Below are 22,185 nucleotides of genomic sequence, written 5' to 3' on the forward strand. Positions count from 1 at the left end.
GAGCTCCACGGGCCAGGTGGCAGCAGGCACTTCTCCCCTGGGCATTGCAGCCACTCTGATTACCCCTCTTGAACGGCCCCTCCCTGGCTGCACGCTAGGTGGCTATTCAAAGGCTACTAGCTTCTCTCAACCTTCACTTCGGCTTGCTGCTCCCGACTTCAGGGGTGCTGCTGGAGTCGGTTTGGACCAGAACAAGCATGCAGAGAGACTATCCCCAGAGAAGCTGTTCCCAGATGCCCCAATGGGGTTGCGAGACCCTGTCTTTGAGGAGAGAGCTGAGGTCTGGGAGCTGTCTGCAGCTGCCAGGTAGGAAAGCCCAGTGGTCTGGTGAGCATCCTCCACTCGGGGGCCTCTGCCAGGACCTGTGAGGTGGGATGCTGGCTTCTGTGTCTCTCCCCAAGCATGCTGAAGTCTGAGATCAGTGCAGCACAGAGCTTCAAACTCAGCCCCAAGCCAGGGCTAAGAAGGAAAATGTGCAGGTGCTAAGGGGTGGGAGTTGGGCCATTGAAATCCTCTCTGTAAAGCAGTGCCCACAGAAATGGACCTGTGCTCTACAACACAGATGTACCAAGTTTGCCTTAGGGGTGGATACAAGTGACATCCATCAGTCTGGGAGCTTCCAACACAGGCTAGAACTTGCCAGAAGAGATCCATATGGCTGGTTCGGCCTCTTCTGTGTGCCAGCAGGAGAGAATAGACTCCGCTGGCTCTCTGTGTGTGGATGAGACCTCCTCCGATGGTTTTCTAGACTCTCATTTCTTCCACGTGTCTCCAGACACAGCCACGTTGAGGCACATGAAGGACAAATGCTTGCTTATGAACAGGTGCTCGTTAGATTCATGAGCCGACATCGAGGCTCACAAAGCCCTTGCCTGCAGGAGCATTCCTTCCTGGCTGTGACTGTGCATAGCACACTGAGTCGGTAAATAGTAAGCACAGGGCTTGTGGGCTACCTGGAGCCGGCTCTCTGTTTCTTATGCCCTAGCAGCGTGGTTAAGGGAGCAAGCCATGGGGTCTGCAGAGAACCTGGGCTCCTTTCCAGAGTTTGCCTCGTCTGAACTGTATGTCATTAGGGCCTGTGTTGGGGTGGAGGATGCACCCATGTATTATGGGGGGTCAGCGAGGGTGTGCTCATAGAGGAGCTAGAGGAAGATGTTGGTGTCCTGCTCTAGCACGCTCTGTCTCACTCCTTTGAGATAGGGTCTCTCTGAACCTGTAGCTAGACAGAAGGCCAGTAAGACCCAGTGTTTCTCCTGTCTCCATGCTGCACAGTGCTGGGCTGTGGGCAGGGGGCACAACCACATCTGGCGTTTTGCCTGCATCCTGAGACCCAAATGCTCTTTGGCGTGGCACCGTCTCTCTAGCCCTGATTTTACCTCTCCTTCTGTAGCATCCTTGTGTGGAAAGCAGAACAATCATGCCACAGATAGCAGCTGATGTGGCAGGAATCGCAGGCTAGGAGGTGTTTGGTGTAGGGTCTGGAAGGCCGGGGTGTGTAAACTGAGAGGGTTGTCATCTCTGCTTGAAAGCAAGGGCATACTGCTAGTCAAGACAGAAAGAATCCAGGCTGTAAGTTCGGCCTTTGGGAGGGCTTAGCCACAGAAGAGCCAGCTATGGAGTGGGGAGGGCCAGGGAAAAACTTACCCCAGCACTGTAGCAACACATGGACCTGACCCTCAGTAACACCGCCACTCACTGCCCAGGGGTGAAGCCATGCCTCACAGTGACAGAGGTTCAGCCCGGCCAGGAGCTGTGGGAAGGCAGAGCACTGGCCTAGTCTAACCCCAGCATGGGGTGTGTTTTCACAGTGGGGTTTGGACAGCGGCAGCCAAGATGGCAGAGGGGTTGAGGGATCCACACAGCTTACAACAGCGAGGTTCAATCATTTCTGAGTGAACTGTGGGTTGGCAGGATAGCTCACAGTCTCTCCAGTGTCCAGGCCATCACTGTGCCCAGCACTCATCTCACTGAGGTGGGGTTGGGGCGGGGATAAAGCGGTGATGGAGATTCCTGCTCCTGGCAACTGAGTCTGGCAGGAAAGCAGATGGCAAAGGAGGAAGGATAGCAGGGGTGGGGGAGGGGAGAAACAGCACAGAAGCAGAGTGGAGGTGGGGTGGGCTGGGGGCGGGCTCTTAAGGAGTCTTCTATGGTGATGTCACCTGAGCATGGGCTGAGGCGGTGCCAGGGGCTGAGCTAGGCTGAGTGTTCTGATAAGAGGTGATGGCCATGCAAACACCCTGAGGCACACACAGGACCTGCAAAGAGAGGAGGGGGGAGGAAGAAAGATAGAAAGGAAAGAAAGAAGAAAGAAAGAAAGAAAGAAAGAAAGAAAGAAAGAAAGAAAGAAAGAAAGAAAGAAAGAAAGAAAGAAAGAAAGAAAGAAAGAAAGAAGAAAGATAGAAAGGAAAGAAAGAAAGAAAGAAAGAAAGAAAGAAAGAAAGAAAGAAGAAAGAAGAAAGGAAAGAAAGAAAGAAAGAAAGAAAGAAAGAAAGAAAGAAAGGAAGGAAAGAAAGAAAGAAAGAAGAAAGAAAGAAAGAAAAGAAGAAAGAAAGAAAGGAAGAAAAGAAAGAAAGAAAGAAGAAAGAAAGAAGAAAGAAAGAAAGAAAGAAAGAAAGAAGAAAGAAGAAAGAAGAAAGAAGAAAGAAAGATAGAAAGGAAAGAAAGAAAGAAGAAAGAAGGAAGGAAAGAAAGAAAGAAAGAAGAAGGAAGGAAGGAAAGAAAGAAAGAAAGAAAGAAAGAAAGAAGGAAGGAAGGAAGGAAGGAAGGAAGGAAGGAAGGAAAGAAGGAAAGAGGCACAGTAAGGAGCAGGCAGGCCCAGAAGGGAGATGTGTGGACTCGAAATGCAGGAGCATTGGGGGCTCACATGAGGACATGGCTTTTATTTTCTAGACAGGCAGTTTTAGAGCTGGGCCAGCACAGGAAAGGCAAGTTCCAACTTACCTTTTTATGGATCCTGCAGTAGATTAAAAATAGACACCCCCTCCCCGGTATCCATCTCTGATCTCTGTACTCTGTGAAAATGGAGCATTATTATAGGGAAAAGTTCATAGATGCCGGGCTGAGAGGGAGAGAGTGCTCAGGATATCCCAGTGTGTCCGCAGCTGGACCCGCAGCTATCATTCCATGGACAGCAAAGGCAAGCGACATCAGAATGGAGAGGTTCAGAGCAGGGCTTCCTGAAGCCGGAGAGTGCCGGAGCCGGGGCCTCTCTGCAGCTCTGGAAAGACCCAGGCCTTCCTATACCTTCACGTTAGCTCAGCAAACTGAGTCAGGGTGTCTGGCCTCCAGGCCTGTAGGAGAATTAATATATATTGTTCTAGGCAACCAGTGGGGAAAAGTTGTTGCTGCAGCAATAGCGTAACTACACCCCACCATGCCGGCTCGTCAGGGGAGGACTCAGAAGGAAATAGAAGGGTCATTTGAAAATCAGTCTCGGGGTGGACAAAGGGTCCTGGGCCTATGATGACAGTGAGAAGCAACTGGAGTCTGGATACAGTTTGAAGATAGGGCAGAAGGGCAGGAGAGGCCAAGGATGCTCCCAAGACTCAGAGCAGCTGGGGGCAGCGGTGGTGGTGGTGGTGGTGGTGGTGGTGGTGGTGGTGGTGTGTGTGTGTGTGTGTGTGTGTGTGTGTGTGTGTGTGATTCCTGAGTGGTGACTGCAGGAGTGAGTTGGAGAGGGGACAAAGCTCAGCCTCAACTATGCATGTGTCAAGCGGAAGCTGACTGCGAACCTGCCCCCCCACCACGCCGACCACCCAGCAACACCACAGGCAGGCCCATGCCAGCTGATGATAAAACGTGTGGGGTCACCAACTCAAGTCCTCCTCGTATGTCAGGGATCTCCCTACTGTAGGCCGGTCGTGCATGACGTCTATTGTCTCCAAGCCTCTGAGGCTTGATTGTCTCCACACAACAGATGGTATCAAGGAGAAAGTAAGACCCGGCCACCAGCAGTGAGGAGCTGAGCAGGATTGGAACCCAAGGCTTCAGGACACTGGGGACTTTCAAGGGCTTAAGCTGGAGACTGGCCTGTTAGACATCCTTCCACCACACCCCCAACCTCTGCATCCTTGGAAGGGGTCACCTCTTCCAGGCTGTTCTTCCAAGGAGAGCTGGGGCTGCATTTACCAGGAGCCAACAAGTGGGAGACAGAAGTCAGTGGTCATGAATTTACTCATGAGACCCGTTGCGTCTCTCCGTCCTCCCAGCCCTTACTACACCGTCCCTCACTCGCAGGAGATGAGGGCACTGCACGGTTGCTGACAGGTATCCAGCCTCGGTCCTCTGGGCTCCTCCTGGTCCTTCCCTTTCCAGGACTTGCCAACAGGCCCTCTGACAACCTCTCATCTAAGCGGCAAGCGAGTAGAGTGTGACCCCCACGAGGAGGACACCAGGGCCAGGGCACTGAGAACTCTATCTGATCTTGTCTAGAACAGATGTCCAAGCAGCCGCTGTCTGTCAGGGCTGCCTGTCTCCTCCTAAGAGCAGAGTGCTGCCCAGCCTCTGGCAGCAAGCTAAAGGGCCTTTTGTTTCCTCTGTGGCCAGGGGAAGCCCTGCCGTTGTCTGTCTGTTCAGCTAATGGGCTCTGGCTGACGGCAGATCATTAACGAATGTATCTATTTGCACTTCACTAGTCTATTTGATTTCTCATCTTCCTTAGCGTACTAGGACACAGGCATTGTCAGGTAGCCGCTAGCCGGACCTGTGCAGGCTTAAACCCCATACTGCCAACCTGAGTGCATAGGGCTAGTGCCTGGTGTGCAGTGAGGATCTACTGTGGGTTGGGTGAGGTGGGCAGAGGCCCGCTGTGGCCTAAGACAAGAGTTCTATGTTGCCGAGCAGCTATGCGACTTTGGCCTCTTTGGCCTCAGTTTCCCTCAGTGCAGAGTGACGCAGGCTATGTCCCTGGCCAGTGTCCAGACATTATCATTTCATTTAGTCCTTGCTCTGGGGGACGGGTGGGAGCTACCTCCACTTTGAGGAGGCTCAGAGAGGAAGTCAACTGTCTACGCTGTCCATAGGCCCTGGGTAGGGAGATTCTATAGGGCTCCCAACTCACTGCCTGGGCGACGCTGGTGTCTCCAAGGAGACTGGAGCTAGAGGGCCTGGCCTGGGCCTCCCTGCTGATGAGGCTTGCTTGTGAGATGCTGAGCTGGGGTAGGGAATGTATGGTCTTCCCTGGGAACTTCAGGCCTCTCCCACGGACAGGCTGCGGCCTGATGACGGCCGCTCACCTTCCTTCACTGGCTTCTCTGGCTGGCTCGGTTCCTCAGAATCAAGTCTGGTTTTTTTTTTTTTTTTTGGTTTCAGCAGCCAAGACCTCCTCCACATCCCCCACCCCACCCCACCCACCCCATCCCCGCACCTCCCTGCCCTGAATCCCTGTGAATGTGAATTTCCTTGTAAGGACTCAAAGCCGCGAATCCCAGACCCTGGTTGACTTCTTTTGCAAGTGGATGTCTTTGTTTCCCCTCTCCTCTGCCTCCTGGAAGATAGCCCGTTTGATTTTTATAGGCCTGTCATTGCGATTGTCCTCTGTGCAGTTCTGTGTGGGGCCGGCTCCTGGCGGCAGGGAGGGAGCAGCGAAGCCATGTTCCGGCTCTCCCTCTCACAGAAAAGCAGAGCACAGCTCTGTCGAGCGGCTCACACTCCCTCAGCCTCAGGGTCCCTTGTGTGTCAAGGGTTGCTCACACTTGAGAGCCTGGTAAGGCGGTGTTACCTTGTCCTTTCCTGGAAGATAGAGGAGATGGCACTTGCAGCCTGTGGTGCTGTGGCCATGTCCTCAGGAGCATGTGGCAAGGCCAGGCGGTTCCTGCTGGGATCGCGAGCCGGTCTGGTCTCTAGGGTTCCCATTTAGAGCCACGCATCCAGGAAGTCAGGAGATGCCTCTGAGGCAGGAAGCCTTTCATTAAGCCACACAGTCAGGTAGCAGCGTTGTTCAGGATCACGAGCATCTCATCCACCATCATGCTCCCAGGGAGCGGAGACAGATATGCATCGTCAGGACTTGGGGATCACGAAGAACTGGGGTCCTATTTGAGGACCGTGGCTTGTCATGGCTGGGATGCCTGGGGAGGACTCTCAGCCTGAACCTTGCTTGGTTCCTGTGTCTGTGGAGGGGTAGGTGATGTTTGTGGGCTTAGGACAGTTCAAAAGCTGGTCATGCACTTAGTAAGGGAGACTCCTCCCCCTCAAAGGACCTCACCTCTAGGCCAGCTCTGCCTGGGGCCTGCAGTGTGATCTATGAGGTCTGTTCGCCAGGGCATGTGACTGCTTTCCAAGGAGCACGCGGTGCAGAGAGCCTGACCCTATGGTCACAGGCTCGGGCTTGACCCTCCATGCCCCTTCTTTCTCTTGCTCTCCTCTGACAAAGAATATGATAAGAGCTTGCATTAGGTGCTTGTCTGTGACAAAGGAAGTCAACTTAAGTCAACTGGTTGTCGCTAACTGCAGGCCCATGGCTACCTGAAGAGAACCTATCCCAACAAGACAGTGCTCCTTTACACTGTCAGTATGGCCTGGGACAGGGGCATGAGGGTCAGGGTGGTTGTGTAGGGTCAGGCTTGCTCTGCCTTCCCAGAATCCCGCAGGCTCTGCCAAGCCAGAGGTAAGATGACAGACAGAAGTCTTGGGGTAAGAGCCAGGGCCTCCGGGCCCCATGAACCCTGTTCAGAGGTTGCTTCTTCCTCCCAGTAGACCTCCCGTGTGACAGGAACATGGAAGCCGGAAGGGCTGACTGGAGACTGCCCAAAACCAGTGCCTTCAGGAGCATTGAGAGGCTTTATTTGATGCTTAAGGGAGACAGTGAATGTCAGCTCAGAGTGACACCTGTCCACATACAACACAGCTTGGGAGGTATGCTCCTATGGCCGGGGTTGAGTTGATGGCCATCTGGAGAAGAAAGCCCTTGCCTAAGCCTTGGAGGAGTCAAAAGCATGTAGATGCTCCCACACAATGTCACCATCCTGGGTCCCATTAGGGTGTAGATTTTCAGAAACCAGAGACGCTGAGCAAGCTTCTCAAGGACACACAGCCCCACTATCTACACTGCCCACATCTCACAGGGCTCAGAAAGCTGGCTCAGAAGCTACACTGACTTGCAGGTGAGTGGTCAAGTAGACGGCAGGCCAGCAACCTCTGTAGGTTGAGAACACCCAGAAATCTTCAGTCCTCGACACAAAGCCACCGCCGCCGCTGCCTTCTTTTTTTTAAAAAAATCACAGATCCACATGCTACAGGCTCATTTCCAGACCCCACAGCCTAGGAGACAGGATGTGCCACCTTCCCCTCTGTGGCCAAATGTCCCCACAATGTTTCTGCCCCCTCGGGGCCCCTAGGGCCAATGATGGCATGAGAATAGAGCACTACCCTGTCAGCAGCTTAGACTGGGGCTCCCAGCTACTAGCACTCCTCAAAGAAAGAGAGCAGAGAGAAGCTTGGAGAATCCACTTGGGGGGAGGGGACAGATGGGGGGAGAGCACACTCCAGAGTCCTGCTACTTACCCCAGGCCTACAATGTAGGGATAATAATGTCCTTCGGTGTGGACAGAGGCACTGCTGCTTATGTGACAGAGACTCCAGGGACTTTCTGAAGTTGAGACTGGAGACCATGGGGACGTAGCCCTGATTTGATGGCCCTGGCTGGACTGTTTCTCTTTTTGGGGAGGTGGGGGCAGGAGGCAGAGCCCAGCGCCTAACTGGAGACAGCTCAGCATCTGGGCTCATCCAGCTGTTGACTTTGGCACCATATCCAAGACTCCTGCGCCCTAATTACTCACTGTCTTGGGAGCCTGGCGGGGAGCCAGAGAAGGGAGAAACTGGGTGGGTCGGTTCACATCTGATAAGGAGACTGAGGGTGCGAGGGGACCCAGAGGGAGGCCTGGCTGAAAAGGGCTGAGTCTTCTGCCGCTGTTGGTTTGACTGAGATAGAATCTGCATACAATAAAATTCACAGTTTGGATAAAACCACCCATAAACCCACAACCCATAAAACCACACCACAATCAAGATGCAAAACATTTCCAGTAAAGTTTGCCCCAGCCTGGAGCTGCTGGCACCCACCTGGCCGCCAGTAAGCAGCCCTTCCCACACACCCCTCCCTGCCTGGAACTTTAGTGAATGGGCTGGGTAGATGGGACAGGCCTCTGTGCCAGATGATTGTCACGAGACCTAGGAGAAATATCTGCGTTGTTTATGAATCTGAAGTCCGTTCCTTTCCATTGTTGAGTTGTATTCCATTAGTATGGATTTTATACCACACATTAATCCTGTTCATTTATCAATAACATTTTAGGTTGTTTAGGTAAACATGGTTTTTCCCCCTTCTCTCTGGTAGAGAGCAGGTAATAGAGTCACTGGGGTTCGTGATAAGCATGTGTTTAGTCGGATAAACCAGGGCAGGCACACCAGTTTTCTCTCTCCTTGTCAATGCTGAGTGTAGTGGTATTTAGCACATCCTCAGGGGCCCTGAGTTATACATGACAGTATCTCACTCACTGCGGGTTCCATGCATGTGTCTCTGGTAATTAAAATCGATGAACATCTTTTAATAGGTTGGTGCCTTTTATGTGATTTTGAACTTAAGATTCGTGAGTCCTGAATGAGGTATTCAACCTTTCCTAGAGGAGATTGTGGACACCCCTGTAGACAGCTCAGGGCGTGGCTCCTGGATGACATGGGTGAAAGTACATTGGACATTAGGAACACAGAAACATCCTGAAGAAGATTCTAGAAGTCCATGTCTGCACAGCAGGCCCCTCAAGGCCTTTCTTCAGAGCATTTCAGACAGGTCCCCGTGGAAAATGTGTCTCACACACTGGTCTGACTCTTGGTCATTCTCCAGCATGCCTCTCCAGGCACCAGACTCCCAAGGACTTTCCGTGCAACCCTGTGTGGATTAACCTTGTGCCTGTCATGGCTTAGAGTCTCACTGCGAGGACAGCTATCTCTAGTGAGTCAGCTTCCCTGATGCTACGTATTAAGGGTGATGTGCCACATTTGCCGGCAGTGTAGCCCAGTGAAGATGCTTGACATGGTCTCTCGTCTGATCTGTGCTTCCACTCCTTGGAACCACCAAGCATTTGTATCAATCATCCATTGCCACAGTGATGCTGTGTAACAAGCACTCGAGTCTTAAAAGCCTAAAACACCAATTTCTTACTTGTCACCAGGCAACTGACCTTGGGGTGGTCCACTAATGTGGTCCAGCACAACTGTTGACGACTTGGTTAATTATGGGGTTGAGGTTGGCATTGGCTCAGCTAGATCTGGCTGGTCATGGGCTCATTTCTGTTTTGTCTCCCTTGTTCCGTCAAGTGGGTTCAGCTAGTTCTGATGTAGAGGGGGCTCAAGGAGAGGAAAGTCATGGGGGCCTTGAAGCCTGGGGTCAGAACTGCACATTCTCAGTCACGTTCCACTCAAGAGACCCAGAGAGCACCCAAACCCAGCAGACAGGTGTCTTCACAATATATCAAGTCCCTTTGCAAAGGGTGTGGTCACAGGGAGGAAGGACTGGGACATTTATATTTTATAGCCCAGGACAGTTTTAGAGTCTTCACGTTTTTCTCTGTTGTGGGATGTTGTCAAATTGTCTTTCTACAGATGGTTCAGGGATGTGTATGGTGGTACCTGGAAGCCCACGGTCTCCAGCTTAACCTGTGACACCTGGGCCAGATCTGAAATTCCCCAACACCATGCAACAACAGAAATGAAGTACAGCTCCCCAGAGCATTGGTTTTAATCACTTTCGTGAGAGGCAAACCCCAGTCCTTAAGACTGAAAGCGCTCACAGTCAGAAAGGGTGAATGACATCATTTCATTTAAGAAAGCGTGAGACTTAGTGAAATGGCTGGCTAGCAAGGCAGACTCCTCCAGACTCCATCCTCCCAAGTGTGGGCATCTGCTGCTAGCATGCCCCACTGTGACTGAAGATCCTCTGTGTGCTGGGCAGAGCTCCCAGTGTGAGGACAGGATGGCGGAGGCAGAGTCCTTGCCTCTCAGAGACAAATGTGAAGGGAAGGAAGGGACCTTTGACGTAAACAATGCCACTTCAGAGACAATATATGTCAGGAAGGAAACGGCACAGGGTAATGCCACAGAGACACTGTGACCCTGGACTGGTGATTCCATGGTGACAGGAAGTAGCAGAGAAGGAAGCAGCAGGCCAGTCTGGCAGCTGATGCCAACGTCCTAGGGCAGAGGTGACATCTGCTGCTTGCCTACTGGGTGCTCTCTACCCCCTACCCTCTTCTGACACCAAAACAGAAAAAGGTCTGGGCTCCCCCTGCTGGTCTACTGTGAGCTGTGGCTTTGGCTGGGAGGGTCAGTGGGCTGGGCATGTCTAGTGTCATGCTGGGGGAGTTGGGGATGCCAGAGGCTCTGTGTGCACAGTGGGAGAGGGGCAGCCTCAGGTCATGGTTTGGTTTAAGAAGCTGAAAGGAAAGAAAATGGGTTCAAAGTCAAGCAGGAGCAGGCAATGCTGGGAGCCTAGTTACACACCCAGTGTGTGTGTGTGTGTGGGGGGGGGACTCACCAACGACTCAACTCGTGGTCCAAGCACGACTTCAAGGAAAACCAGAAAGAAATGGCCTGCCATGACATCCTGCAAGGCAGCACCTCTCAGGAGGCTCCCAGGAACTGCTGCTAAGGGGAACCTCTGGGAACCAGGCAAGTTGCCCCAGTTCCTAGCCCTGGGTTCTTTCCCTCCCAGGCTCAGAGAGGAACCAGAATGTCCAACCACAAAGGCATTGAGTCCAGCTCCCCCGGAGGTCTCTGCTCAAATCTTGCCTAGGGTCATCCAGTGGGCCCTGCTCTCTCTCCAGCCTCTTGTGGTGAGTTTAATGATTACTTCAGCAAATACTGGGTACCTTCCGGGGTTCCAGGAGCCTTGTATGCATGGGGGATGTATGCATGGACAGGACCAAGACCTCTAACTCTGTAGCTGACATCCGTGGGGCAGGATGGCAGGCACAGGTGACACTGCAAAGAATATGTGTGCTCTTGGGTACCAGCTGCTGAGTGCTGAGAAAGGAAAAGAGGCAACTGGCAGGGGACAAGCTCAAGAGCAGAGCACCAGCTGCTAGATAGACAGGTGGGCCTCAGAGGTCCCTCGACCAGGCTGGCACAGGAGGCCAGTCACACCCAGGAGCAGCTGTGGCAAAGACCTTGCGGCAGGCTAGTGTTTAGTGGAGACAGCAGTCAAAAAGAAGCCAAGCCCTGTGGGAGCAGGGTGTGGCCACCCTAGCAGGAGGAAGACAATCTAGAGATGTTCACACCCCTCCCTTGGCTATCAGAATCCTGAAATTATGGCCTTCGGAATTTCCCAAGTCTCTGGCTGGGAGAAGGAAAAGGCAGAGACCTGTGCGAGCTGGAGCGAGTGGGGAAGGGTGCTATCTTCTAGAAAGACACTCCACACAGCTCTGACACCGTGCCAGACCACCTGGTAGGCAGGAGAGACAGGAGCCGAGACCATGATGGGTCGATCAGTGGTCAGTGGTCAGTGGTCAGTGACAGATGAGAGTTTACCTTGACCAGGGATGCTTAGCTGCGCATGCCTTTCGCCTCCTATTTAAGCAAAAGCCTGGTGTCAGGACCCTAAAGATGGACTTGGGGGTCCCCAGAAGTCTTCATTTGGTCTTCACCATGTGGACACACTGAAAAGACCTCGGCTTCTCACCATGACTTGTCTTGTTTCGTTGGCCTCCGGGTGAACACAGCTAGCTTGTTTGGGCTTCCAGGGGCCTAGATTCTCTCAGAACAACTCTGGTAATAGGGGGAGAGATAGATGGATAGTCAGGGTAGGGAGGGAACTTCTAGGCCATTCCAGAGCCTGCATCTGTGGGGCCGCTGCAGGCTTTAGAGCCGGAGGGCACAGGCTCTGGCTTCTGCTTACTGAGGGTCCCTGTGGTGCTGCATAGAGAGCAGATTGGAGACCAGGGGCATCACAGGGAGGCCAGTGAAAGGACTCTGCCGTGGCCCATACAATAGTTAACGGTGGTCCACGTCGAGTTGCTGGTCATGGAGGTGTGAGAAGAGACTAGTACCTGAGTCTTCCTGTATTCACTCACTTGCTGTTACTATAGCAAAATCACAGAGACTAGGTAACTTACAAAGAAAAGAGAGCCTTTTAAGTTTACAGTCTTGAAACGACTAGGCAACCTTATCGATTTGGCGATCAGCTAGGATCTCATGTTAGTGACATTACGACAAGAGGGAAAGGTAACACAACCAGATAGGAGATCAGGACGTTTCTACGGTCAGGCTCACGGGTCACACACAGCTCACTCTCAAAGGACTGAGATCACCACACAAAGCCAGCACCACACCCCTTAGGGGGTACATGACACCTATGAGGCCCCAGCTCTTAAGAGTCCTCTTAGTACTCACATAGGGAACCAATCTCCCAGTGTGTGTACAAATAACACTCAAACTGTCCGCCGACCTGACTGAAGTCTGTTGCGGTCCCTCAGTCCTGGGAACCGGGAGCATTTTCACACCATTTTTTTTTTTTTAATCTGGCCCAACCCTGCCATGGTATCCAAAGCAAGAATTCGGGATCCCAGGGCTGAGACAACACCTTGGGATGGAAGGCTAATCAAGTTTCCTGAGGGTGGGGGTGACTAACCAGGAGGGAGGAGGGGGCAGTGCATTTTCCCACCAAGGGCTAGTTCTCTTCCTAGCTGGATGCTGGAGAGATCCCAGGCAGCACAAGGGAAGGGGCCAGGAAAGAACCCATAAACAAGCATCCTTTGAGGCCACAAACCAAACAAACAAACCGGCCATACCTGCTTTGCACACAGCAAAACAAGCTGGTCTCCCCTGAGATTTTTCGGGCTGCCACTGGGGTGTGTGCTACAAGGCACTGCAAGACAGGGCCTGAGAGGACCCACATGCACCCCTCAAGGAAGCTGGACCCCTTCCTAACCTCTCGCCTGAACACAAGTTCTGGGCAGCTCCGGTAAGGGAAAGACAGGAGCTGCACTCAGGATGGTGACACACAGGGACACGCAAAACTCAGATCCACGGTGTCAGACAGGGGATGCTTGGCTTGTTCAGGGTCAAGCACTGCTCGGCACCTGCCACACGCCAGGGGGCTTCAGGTGCAGCCTGTCATTCGCCACACTGCACAGAAGCCAGGAGCAGCCTGGCACGGCAGCCAGTGTCAGTTTGCTGTACGCACCAGCCTGCAACCTGGCAGTGTCAAACCTTCCCCCTTCAGTTCATGAAGTGACCCTTTAAGTGAACTAATGCTGTTCAGCCCCACCATGGTGTAGATGAGGACACGGAAGCTCAGAGAGGTGAGGTAACTCTTCCAGAGTCACACAGCCAGTGAGAGGCAGAGCTGCGATCTTCCCCTTTTAGTCAGTCTGGGGCACCTGGGTGGTGCACAGCCATATTGATTGATTGATTGATTGATTGATTGTGGTGATGGCAGTGAGGGGCGTTATAGTCAAGTCTTGTGTGCCGGGCCAAGTGTAGGGTTTAGTCTGGTCCTGATTCATAATTACCCCAAGTCTTTTTGTCTCACAAACTCTACAGGGAGCGTTCAGGAATATTGTTCAGAAAACTGGACAGCTGGCAAAGACCTAGCCCTCATGGAGAAAGCAGCTGGTTCTTCCTGAGTTTTCAGAGATCACGATCACTGAGGTGACTGTGGCAAGTTTGTCTCGTCCCTCAGGGGTCCATGGGGACCGGTTCCAGACCCACTTTCCTAGCTTTCAGAGGACAGCTGCAGGTGGCAGTCCTTGAGAAAACCCCTTGTTTGAGACAGAGTGTCTTGCTGCCCACTGGGCAGCCCACTCTCATGACTTCATTTTAAGATGATAACATCTCTCTGTCTTGTTCAGAGAAGAGAAGCAGGAGGGAGGCACCAAGAGGCCAGGAAAGCTGCTGCTTCTCACCAGGGATGAGGTGAGGTCCATGGCTTCTCTGTCCACCAGCGCTGTGGCCTGGCCCTCCATCTTCGGAAGCTTGTGGAAAGCGCTGGCCAGGCCCAGGCTTCCTGGAGTTGGCGTCTGACACTGGGATGCCTCAGTCCCTGGACGCTGACAGAGAGTAGGCCAGCACGGGGACTACACCAGGCAAAGAGCCCTGCCTGCCAAGTCCCGGCCCTGCTGTTGTAGTAAATATTTAATATTCATTGGAGGTATCTACCTTGGATCATTTAGTTACAGATAATAGATATACAATGTTTGTATTTTTATAAGCCTTTAAAGCACAGGACAGGGCAGATATCTACCCTTTAAGTCATTAGAATCTACTTCCCTATCCATAACCTTGAGTTATAATTTGCCGTGCTCCGCCTGGGCCACTCTTGCTCCAACTGACCCACCCTCATGACCATGTTTTCGCGATTCATCTACCCTATGGTATCTTCTCTCTCCACCTTCTTTTCTTCTCCTGGTGGTCTCTGCCTTAGACCTCAAACCCAGGAATAGAAGCCCCACCTACCTCTCTTCTGATCAGCTATAGGCTGTTGGCATCTTTATTTAACCAATAGTTTTAAACTAAGGAGCATGGTTATATAGCATCACTTGATGTACATGAGGATCTCCTCATTCCTGGGGGCAACCAGACCTTAGGGCCCAGTATTGAGCATTACAATACACAGCAGAAGACCAAACCTCAACAGTCCTTCTTTTTCCTTGCTATGTGTTTAGGTACAGATTGCTTACTTTCTTGTGACATGACTTTCATACTCACTTTTGAGTGTCGTTACAAACACTTGCCAAGAGGATGTCTAAGAGTCAGCACAGGGGGAGGTTCAGGGCTGGATGAAAGGGAAGGATTTCAACGCATGCTTTCCTGGACCCTTGTTCATTTAAGAATCATCATTTAGATCATGTCAGCATCAGACCCAGATTCCAAGTCCATCGTTTGTTGGATGCGATCAACAATGCCTGCGGGTACTCACTACAGTTAGGAGACCTGAGATATGTGTTGGACTCAGCCTCACGGGCAGGGTGGCTGTAGTGGCTATTCCTGATTGTCAACTTGACTATATCTGAAATGAACTACAGTCTAGAATTGGAAGGCTCACCTAGCACAGGAAACTCAATAAGAAGGAGCACTTAAGTGAGGGTGCTTTGGTTCCTCTAAGAAAGGAAACAGAATACTCATAGGAGCAATAAGGGAGACAGAGTGTGGAGTAGAGACTAAAGTAAAGGCCACCCAGAGACTGCCCTACCTGGGGATTCATCCTATAAACAGTCACCAAACCCCAACACATTTATGGATGACAAGAAGTACATACCAAAAGGAGTATGCCATGGTTGTCTCCGGAGGGACCCTGGCAGAGCCTTACAAATACAGAGGCAGATGCTAGCAATGGAAGGACTCATGTCTCCAGCTGCATATGTAGCAGGGGATGACCTTGTTGGACATCAAAGGGAGGAGAGGTTCTTAGTCCCTGAGAGCTCTGGGGGTACTAGGTGGTTCATACTCTTGTTCCTTTTATGGGGCTTAATATGGAAGCTCGCACAGTTAAAAAAGGTGTCAAAAGTTTGTTTGACTGGTTGGTTGCTACAACCACAGGGGTGGAGGGGGAAAGCCTCTGTGAGCTGACTCATGCTCTCTGAAGTGCTTCCAGAGGGGTCTGGGTGCGTCTGTAGTAGCCATGTTAATACTTAGGGAAGTGGCCTTCCCTAAGGCACGTCTTTAACAAGGCCTGGAGGGAGGCACTCTGAGCTGATTTCTGGTTGAGCTGTGGAGATGTGTCCCCTATGGGTCCATGGTCAAGAGGCCTCCTCCCCCTCCCTCACTTCCATCCTACTCTTTGTCCCATATCTGAGCCAAAGAGGTGGCTTCCACAGGCCCAGCCCCTTGTCCATGGTTACTACCTGGGTGTACCCTGGGGAGTCTGGCAGGGCCAGGGCATGGCTTCTGTGGGATTGATTTGTCCCCTACCCTATCCTAGGGAATGATGTCTTCTTTAAAGATGTCTCTGTGGTCACCTATGTCAGGTCTGTTTCTCTAATCCCCCCCCACCACCACTGCTTGTGGTGACTCTCCTTCACTTTCCCGGCTTGAACATGCCTCCCTCCCTTCCTCTGCCTGAGCTCTCCCTCTTTCCTCGGGTAGAGAGTGGAGGCCTCTAGGGAACTGGTTCGTGGAAGTGACAGTCCTTACGTGGGACAGCAGGGAGGTTCATGGACTCTATACATGCCCCAGTCCTTACATGGGACACCAGGGCCTTAGGAAGCTGCTGTCTCCTGCACCTCATACGCTGATGGAACACAGGCTAGAAACCTAATAACAAGTGAACCCAATTCACTAGAGAGTGAGTGCTAGGAAGAGAAGCCCAGAGTGAAGTGTGACAGACAGGACTGGGGAGGGGGAGTCAGGGAAGGCCTCTTGGAAGGGAAGATGCAAAATGGATCTTCAGAAAGTTCCATACACAGCAAGAACTGGAGGAAAGGTTGTCCAAGACAGTGGAGCAGCAGGTGCAGGGGGTCTGGGGGGTTGGGGGAAGGCTTGGGCTCAGCTTGTCTGAAGAACAATGTAAAGATCTGAGTGGCTTCATGAGGAGCCATGCCACTTTGTCCTGAGTCTCAGCCAGAGCTGCTCCTCTGCTGTTCCTCTTCCAAGCAACTGGATATCGAGGAGTCTCTCAGGGTCCAGCTCAAACACCACCTTTCAAGGCAGTCTCCTGCTCACCAACCTTGTACCCCCAGTGACCCTCTGTGGACTCCTGTCTTCCTCCGCAGGAGAAGACAGGCGTTCCTTCTAGATCAGCCTCTGACTGGCCACCTTCTACCCCTTGAGACTCACTCGGGGCCTGGCTGGGGGTAGATGACAGTTAGGTGATGGTGCAGAGAGCAAGTGTCCAGGGGTTAAGAGGACGGCACAGGCATGAAGCAACCAGGAGGAATTCTGGGAGAAGATGAGTAGGACCTGGTCCCAAGGGGAGAAGCAGACATAAAGGGCTTCCTTCTGGCCAGGACTCAGAGAGAGGATGCCAGGATGGGCCAGTGACACACTGACAGCTCTTCTGGACCCTGGGCACCAGGAGATAACATTAGGAGAAAGTTACGGGCCTTTCTTCTAATCTGTTTCCCTGTCTGGATATTAATGCCACCTACATAAATCAAGTACATTCACGGATACTTGGTGTTGCATGGGCCTGGCCCAGGTCCCTCAGCATGAGAAGGACCCACCCAGCTACTGAGTTCAACTCTGACAACCTGTTCTCAGAATCTCAAACTGCATTGTCTCTAAGACTGAGTGGAGCGAAAACCTGCAGGCTCCAACGGGATGGCCTTAGCCTCACGCACAGGCCTCAGACCCCAGCTCCAAGGCAACCTGCTTCCCTGCTGGGGAAATGCTGGCACCCACACGTTCCCCCAAAAGTGGCTTGCTGAAGGTTCCCAGACTGGCCTGAAGTTTTCAAGATTGTGTTAGAAGCATCAAGAGGTCTGGGCTGAGGAGCCCTCAAGGTAATGTGGTTTAATGCCAAGGCCCACCCCAGACTGTGAGGATCTATTAGATTTTCCTATACCTCAGGAAATCACAAAGAAATATCATAATATAGGCTGGCAAATCTACTTCTATTCCCATACTCCAAATATGTATATAATCTCAATACGTCTTTATGGAGTAAGGACCATAGAGGTCCTAGGCCCCACCCAAGTCCTAATGTTGCTTTGTTCACTGGAGAGGTGGAAATGGAAGCACAGGCCTAGGGAGCCCAAGGTTACACAATCCTGGAGTACATTAGTGGGGTTCGAATCCAGAACTAGCGGCTTCTAAGGTTTAGCTCGATGCTTGGAAGGTTTTCATAGGCTAACCTATGATGCTTCGATTTGAGGTCATCCTCTTTGGGACCTCAGAGTTCTGAGTTCCAGTGGTCTAGGGCATGAGCTGCTCCTCTTACACCCAGAACAAGGTTGCCCCTTCCTGTACCAGCACCGCACGAATGCGGAGCCAGGAGCAAGCCTCTCCTGCCTGGGGAGCCCAGCTTATGACCCCAAGGGTGGGGTGAGGTATAGACTGGCCACCATTCGGGGCTCCCCACACTGCAACCTACTCTGAGCTTGACCCATATCAAGAAAGATGCTAACTGGACAGAAAGCCACCCAGTTCTAGCCTTTGGTGCCTTGCTGGGGAGCTGTGGGAGGCAGGCACACCCGGGTTCGAATCTCAGCTTTCTCTCTTGCTTCCCCGATGCCCCATCTCTCTGCCAAAGCAGCCTGAGTGAGCCCAGAGATCAGGGAGGGCCCTCTCCCTCAGAGAGCTTTCAGTGCCCTGACAGGAGACAGCCCCCTCTTGAGTGGCTGAATCCCACCATCTGGGCTCCATCCGGAGCTGAAGGCTGTCTCTGGGGATTTCCTTTAAAGGCAAAGACATTTCTGCCTTGGGTGCCGGTAGAGCAGTTAGAAATGAGGTAGTGCCAGAACAAGTGTCCCGGTGGAAGTTTTGGGGATACCACAAAGTGACAGGGATGAAGGCTAGTGGGTGGCCCTTGGTACCCATAGACAGTGCACCCACAGATTTAACACCCTTGCACAGAAACTACTTGGAAGCAATAAAAAAAAAAAAAACATGATAAAAGCCATGGAAATAAAATTAAAGTTAACCAACTATTCATACAGCGCTTACACCGCCCAGGATACTATAATTATCTAGAGATATAACAAAAGGTTGCCAGAGAGAACCAGCCAGCACTAAGGCAGCTTACAGCTCAGACCATGCAGTGGCCTGGCCACCAGGCTTTTACCCTCCTGCAAAGTTCCTGCAAGTGAGGTCAGATGTAGCAAGCAGGCCAGTAATGCCAACATATAGCAGGCTGCCCTGTAAGAACTGTTTCAAAAACCAGAGCACAAACAACTGAGTGTGATAAGGCTTTCCTCTTAAAGACTGGGGCTGGAGAGATGGTTCAGAGCACTGGCTACTTTTCCTAGAGGACCTGGGTTCAATTCCTAGCACCCACTTGGCAGCTCAAAACTGTAATAAACTATTAAAAAGAAAAGCAGGCATGGCGTTAAGAATGGGGTGGGGAGGTCACAAGTGGGGCAGTCATGTGGGGCGCCCACTGCCTGTCTGTTTGGGGGCTTGCCTCCCTGTGGCTCCAGTCTGGAGGCAAGATGAGAAGCCTGGGTGTAGAAGGAGGCTACGAGGACCAGGGCAGGATGGGGCCAGACACCTGAAGCTGTGGCCTTCAGAGGGCAGTTACCGGTGGGGGTGGGGGTGGGGGTAGGAGTTACAGGGTCAAGAGGAGCTCTAAGAGGGCTGGCCAGGAGCTGGTTTTCAGCTGCCCAAACACATGCATCCCAGGAGGGCTGTCCGAGGTATGAACGTGGGATTCTTGGGCACTCTAGCCTGGTATCTTGGAAGGGTGTGTGTGTGTGTGTGTGTGTGTGTGTGTGTGTGTGTGTGTGTGTGTGGTCAGTGTGGCCTCTGAGCGCCCTGACTGCCTGTGTCTCTCTGTGGCCAGCCCCACATCTAAGACGGTTGTGACCATGTCTCTGAAAAGTTTAGTCGTCTGGTCAGGTGTGGTGGCAGTTCATAGCAGCAGCAGAAAGCAGAACTCACTTCTATCTCCGTTTAAAAGGTACTACGTCCCCGCATATTAGCTAAACCACAGATACTGACGGAATTAGCCAAGTTGGCTCAACTGTCAGGGACGGATGCTAAATCAAAGTAACTCCAGTGAAAAATCAAAGAGGCTTTGCCCAGCTATGCCAGAGTAGGGTGGGTGACTCTGTAGGAAACCCCCACCTCCCCCCCCACCCCCACCCCCCCCACCCCCGCCCTGGCCCTGGAAGGCACACTCGGTAAGGGCTCTGATTGGTTGTTCTTGGGTCATGTGTCAATTCCTTAACCCAATCGCATTGGCTGGGGAGCGAGTATATAAATCAGCCCTAGCAAGATGGAGAAGCCCAACCAGTCCAACAGATGCCTTGGGGAGCCTGCCCTTTCCTGAACAGCCTGGGAGCTCCCGTCCTCCTCCACCCCTCCCCCCCAACCTCAGCTTTGCTTCAACACCACCCCGCTCTGTGTCCACCCCTAACTGAGAGCTCCCCTGGGGTAGCAACTCCACACTTCTGCATCTTGGCTGGCATTAAGGCAGCCAGCCTGGGGCACAGTACAAGGCTGTGTCCGCATCTGCCTCTGCTCCAAGGATCCCCATTGCTTTTCCTTCCTCTCCCTCCTCCTACCTTCCTTCCCTCCTCCCTCCATCTGCCCTCCTCACTTCTTTCTCTCCTTCCTCCCTTTCCCTCTCTCCCCTCCCCCTGACTCATTAGTCCTCCATCAGAGATCCAGTGACACTTTACAAAGTGCCTGGGCTGTTTTAGGTCTCCCCTACCCCCACACCACCCCCACCTCCTGCCACTCTCCCACCCACCTGGGGGCCCGAGGCTCTGAGTTTCCTAGACCCTCTTTCCGCCATAGTCCTGGAATGGAGGAAGGACATCCTAGAGCCTGGCTGATCAGGGGCGCCACTGACACCAGGCCCTTGCAGACACCTCCCTTCCCTGCCCAGGAGTTGCCGAGAACCATGTTCCTTTCCTCCCTCCCCCTTTTTCTCGTGCTGTTAAAAGAGTAATGTAACTCTCAGATCCCCTCTCATCATGTTAATGTTAAAGTGTGACTAAAAATAAACCACAGGTTGCCATGGGAACCCCGACCGTTGCTAGGCTCAGTCTGTGGGGATTGGGAGTCCTGCTTTTTCTGGCCCTGCTGGAAGGTGGCCTCTGTGGTCTGCAAAGCACCTGGGAGGGGTCCCCCGGGACTGCTCCCCCCTCTGAAGGTGGGAGTCACCTCTGGCTGAGGACTTCAGCATATTCCTGGGAGGGAGAACTGGGTCTCTGTAGAGCCTCAAAATGAAGTTCCCAAGACTCAGGGCAGAGAAGGGAAGGAAACAGAATACAAAGTCAGTGAAGAAGATAGGCTCAGGGAGAGAAGAGGGGATAGGAAGGAGGGGGGACCCCATCCATGCATTGGGTTGCAGAGCTGGTCCTGAGTCAGGAAGTGTAGCAGCCTACAGAACCCAGCTCTCAGGCCTGGCTTGAGCTAGGGGTGCGATCTGAGGTCTGGGGTTAGGGGGGACTCCGTGACTACCCTCTACACTTGAGTCTGCCCTGTACACTTCAGTACAGGATCTCCCCAGACCTACAGTCAGCAGGGCCAAGCCCGTGTCCCCCACTGAATTTTCCAACTCTCTATGTGATTAGGAACCAGCTTGCACAGGGTCTACCAAGCCCAACCATGTCCTTATGCACTGTGGGAAGTGCCAGGTGATTTCCTCTCCAGTGTGTGCTAAGCAGGATGATCAGGCTCCAGCTGGGTCCCGGCCCCACTCCTGTGCGGCTCTGTGACTTTCAGCAGTAGTCTCCCTCCTGGCTTCTGTCTCTTCCCTTCTCAGCATGGTGGAGATGCAGGCATCACCCCGAGGGGGTCACCGTGAGAATGAGGTGAAGGCTGGCAGCCTTGCATGGCAGAAGGCCCATGGTGAGCAGGTACTGCTGCTGTGAGTTCCTCTCAGGCCACAGCACCTGCTGTCTGCTGTGGTCGTACAGCTGCTCCAACTTCTGTCCCATGGGGACAGTCCCCAGCCAGGCGACGCAGTGATGCAAGAGAAACTTGTGCTTTGTGCCCATCTGTGTAAGGGTAGGAGATACTACAGCGTCACCTCTCTAAACAGGAACCCCAGCCCCGGGTCTTTGTTTTTGTTTTTGTTTTTTGAGACAGGGTTTCTCTGTATAGCCCTGACTGTCCTAGAACTCACTCTGTAGACCAGGCTGGCCTCGAACGCAGAAATCAGCCTGCTTCTGTCTCCCAAGTGCTGTGATTACAGGCGTGCACCACCACTGCCCAGCCCCAGGTCTTAACCCCTATATGCATTCTCAAACTCAAAACAGTTATGGTGTGCCCTGTGTAGAGAGAGCCCACCTCCGCTGGCAGCCAAAAAGCCGGACATCATGCCAAGTCAGTGCTACAAGGCTCTCCTCCCCCCTTAGCCCTTCCTTACAGAACCTGAGCGCAAGCCCAGGGCCAGCTCAGTAACCGTCCAGGACCAGCCCGGGGCCAGCACTCAAACTATGAGCATCTATCTGGCTCTGCTCTCTCACCAGTGACAGCCACACAGGACACTGGCAGGGGGATTCCAGAGACTTGTGTCCTTGGAACACTCATCCCCAGGGACATCCCGGGAACAGAGGGAAGTGGCAGTTGTCACCAGTGCTGAGA

General features: G+C 52.6%; 1 pseudogene; it reads right to left on the bottom strand.

Annotated features, from left to right (window-relative positions):
* The window catches only part of LOC127694472 (phospholipid hydroperoxide glutathione peroxidase-like), a 30,735-nt pseudogene extending 16,777 nt beyond the window's left edge, over nucleotides 1–13,958 (bottom strand).
* Between the last annotated feature and the right edge of the window lie 8,227 nt (nucleotides 13,959–22,185).

Source organism: Apodemus sylvaticus, chromosome 10 (genome assembly GCF_947179515.1).
Source record: "Apodemus sylvaticus chromosome 10, mApoSyl1.1, whole genome shotgun sequence".
Classification (NCBI taxonomy): Eukaryota; Metazoa; Chordata; class Mammalia; order Rodentia; family Muridae; genus Apodemus; species Apodemus sylvaticus.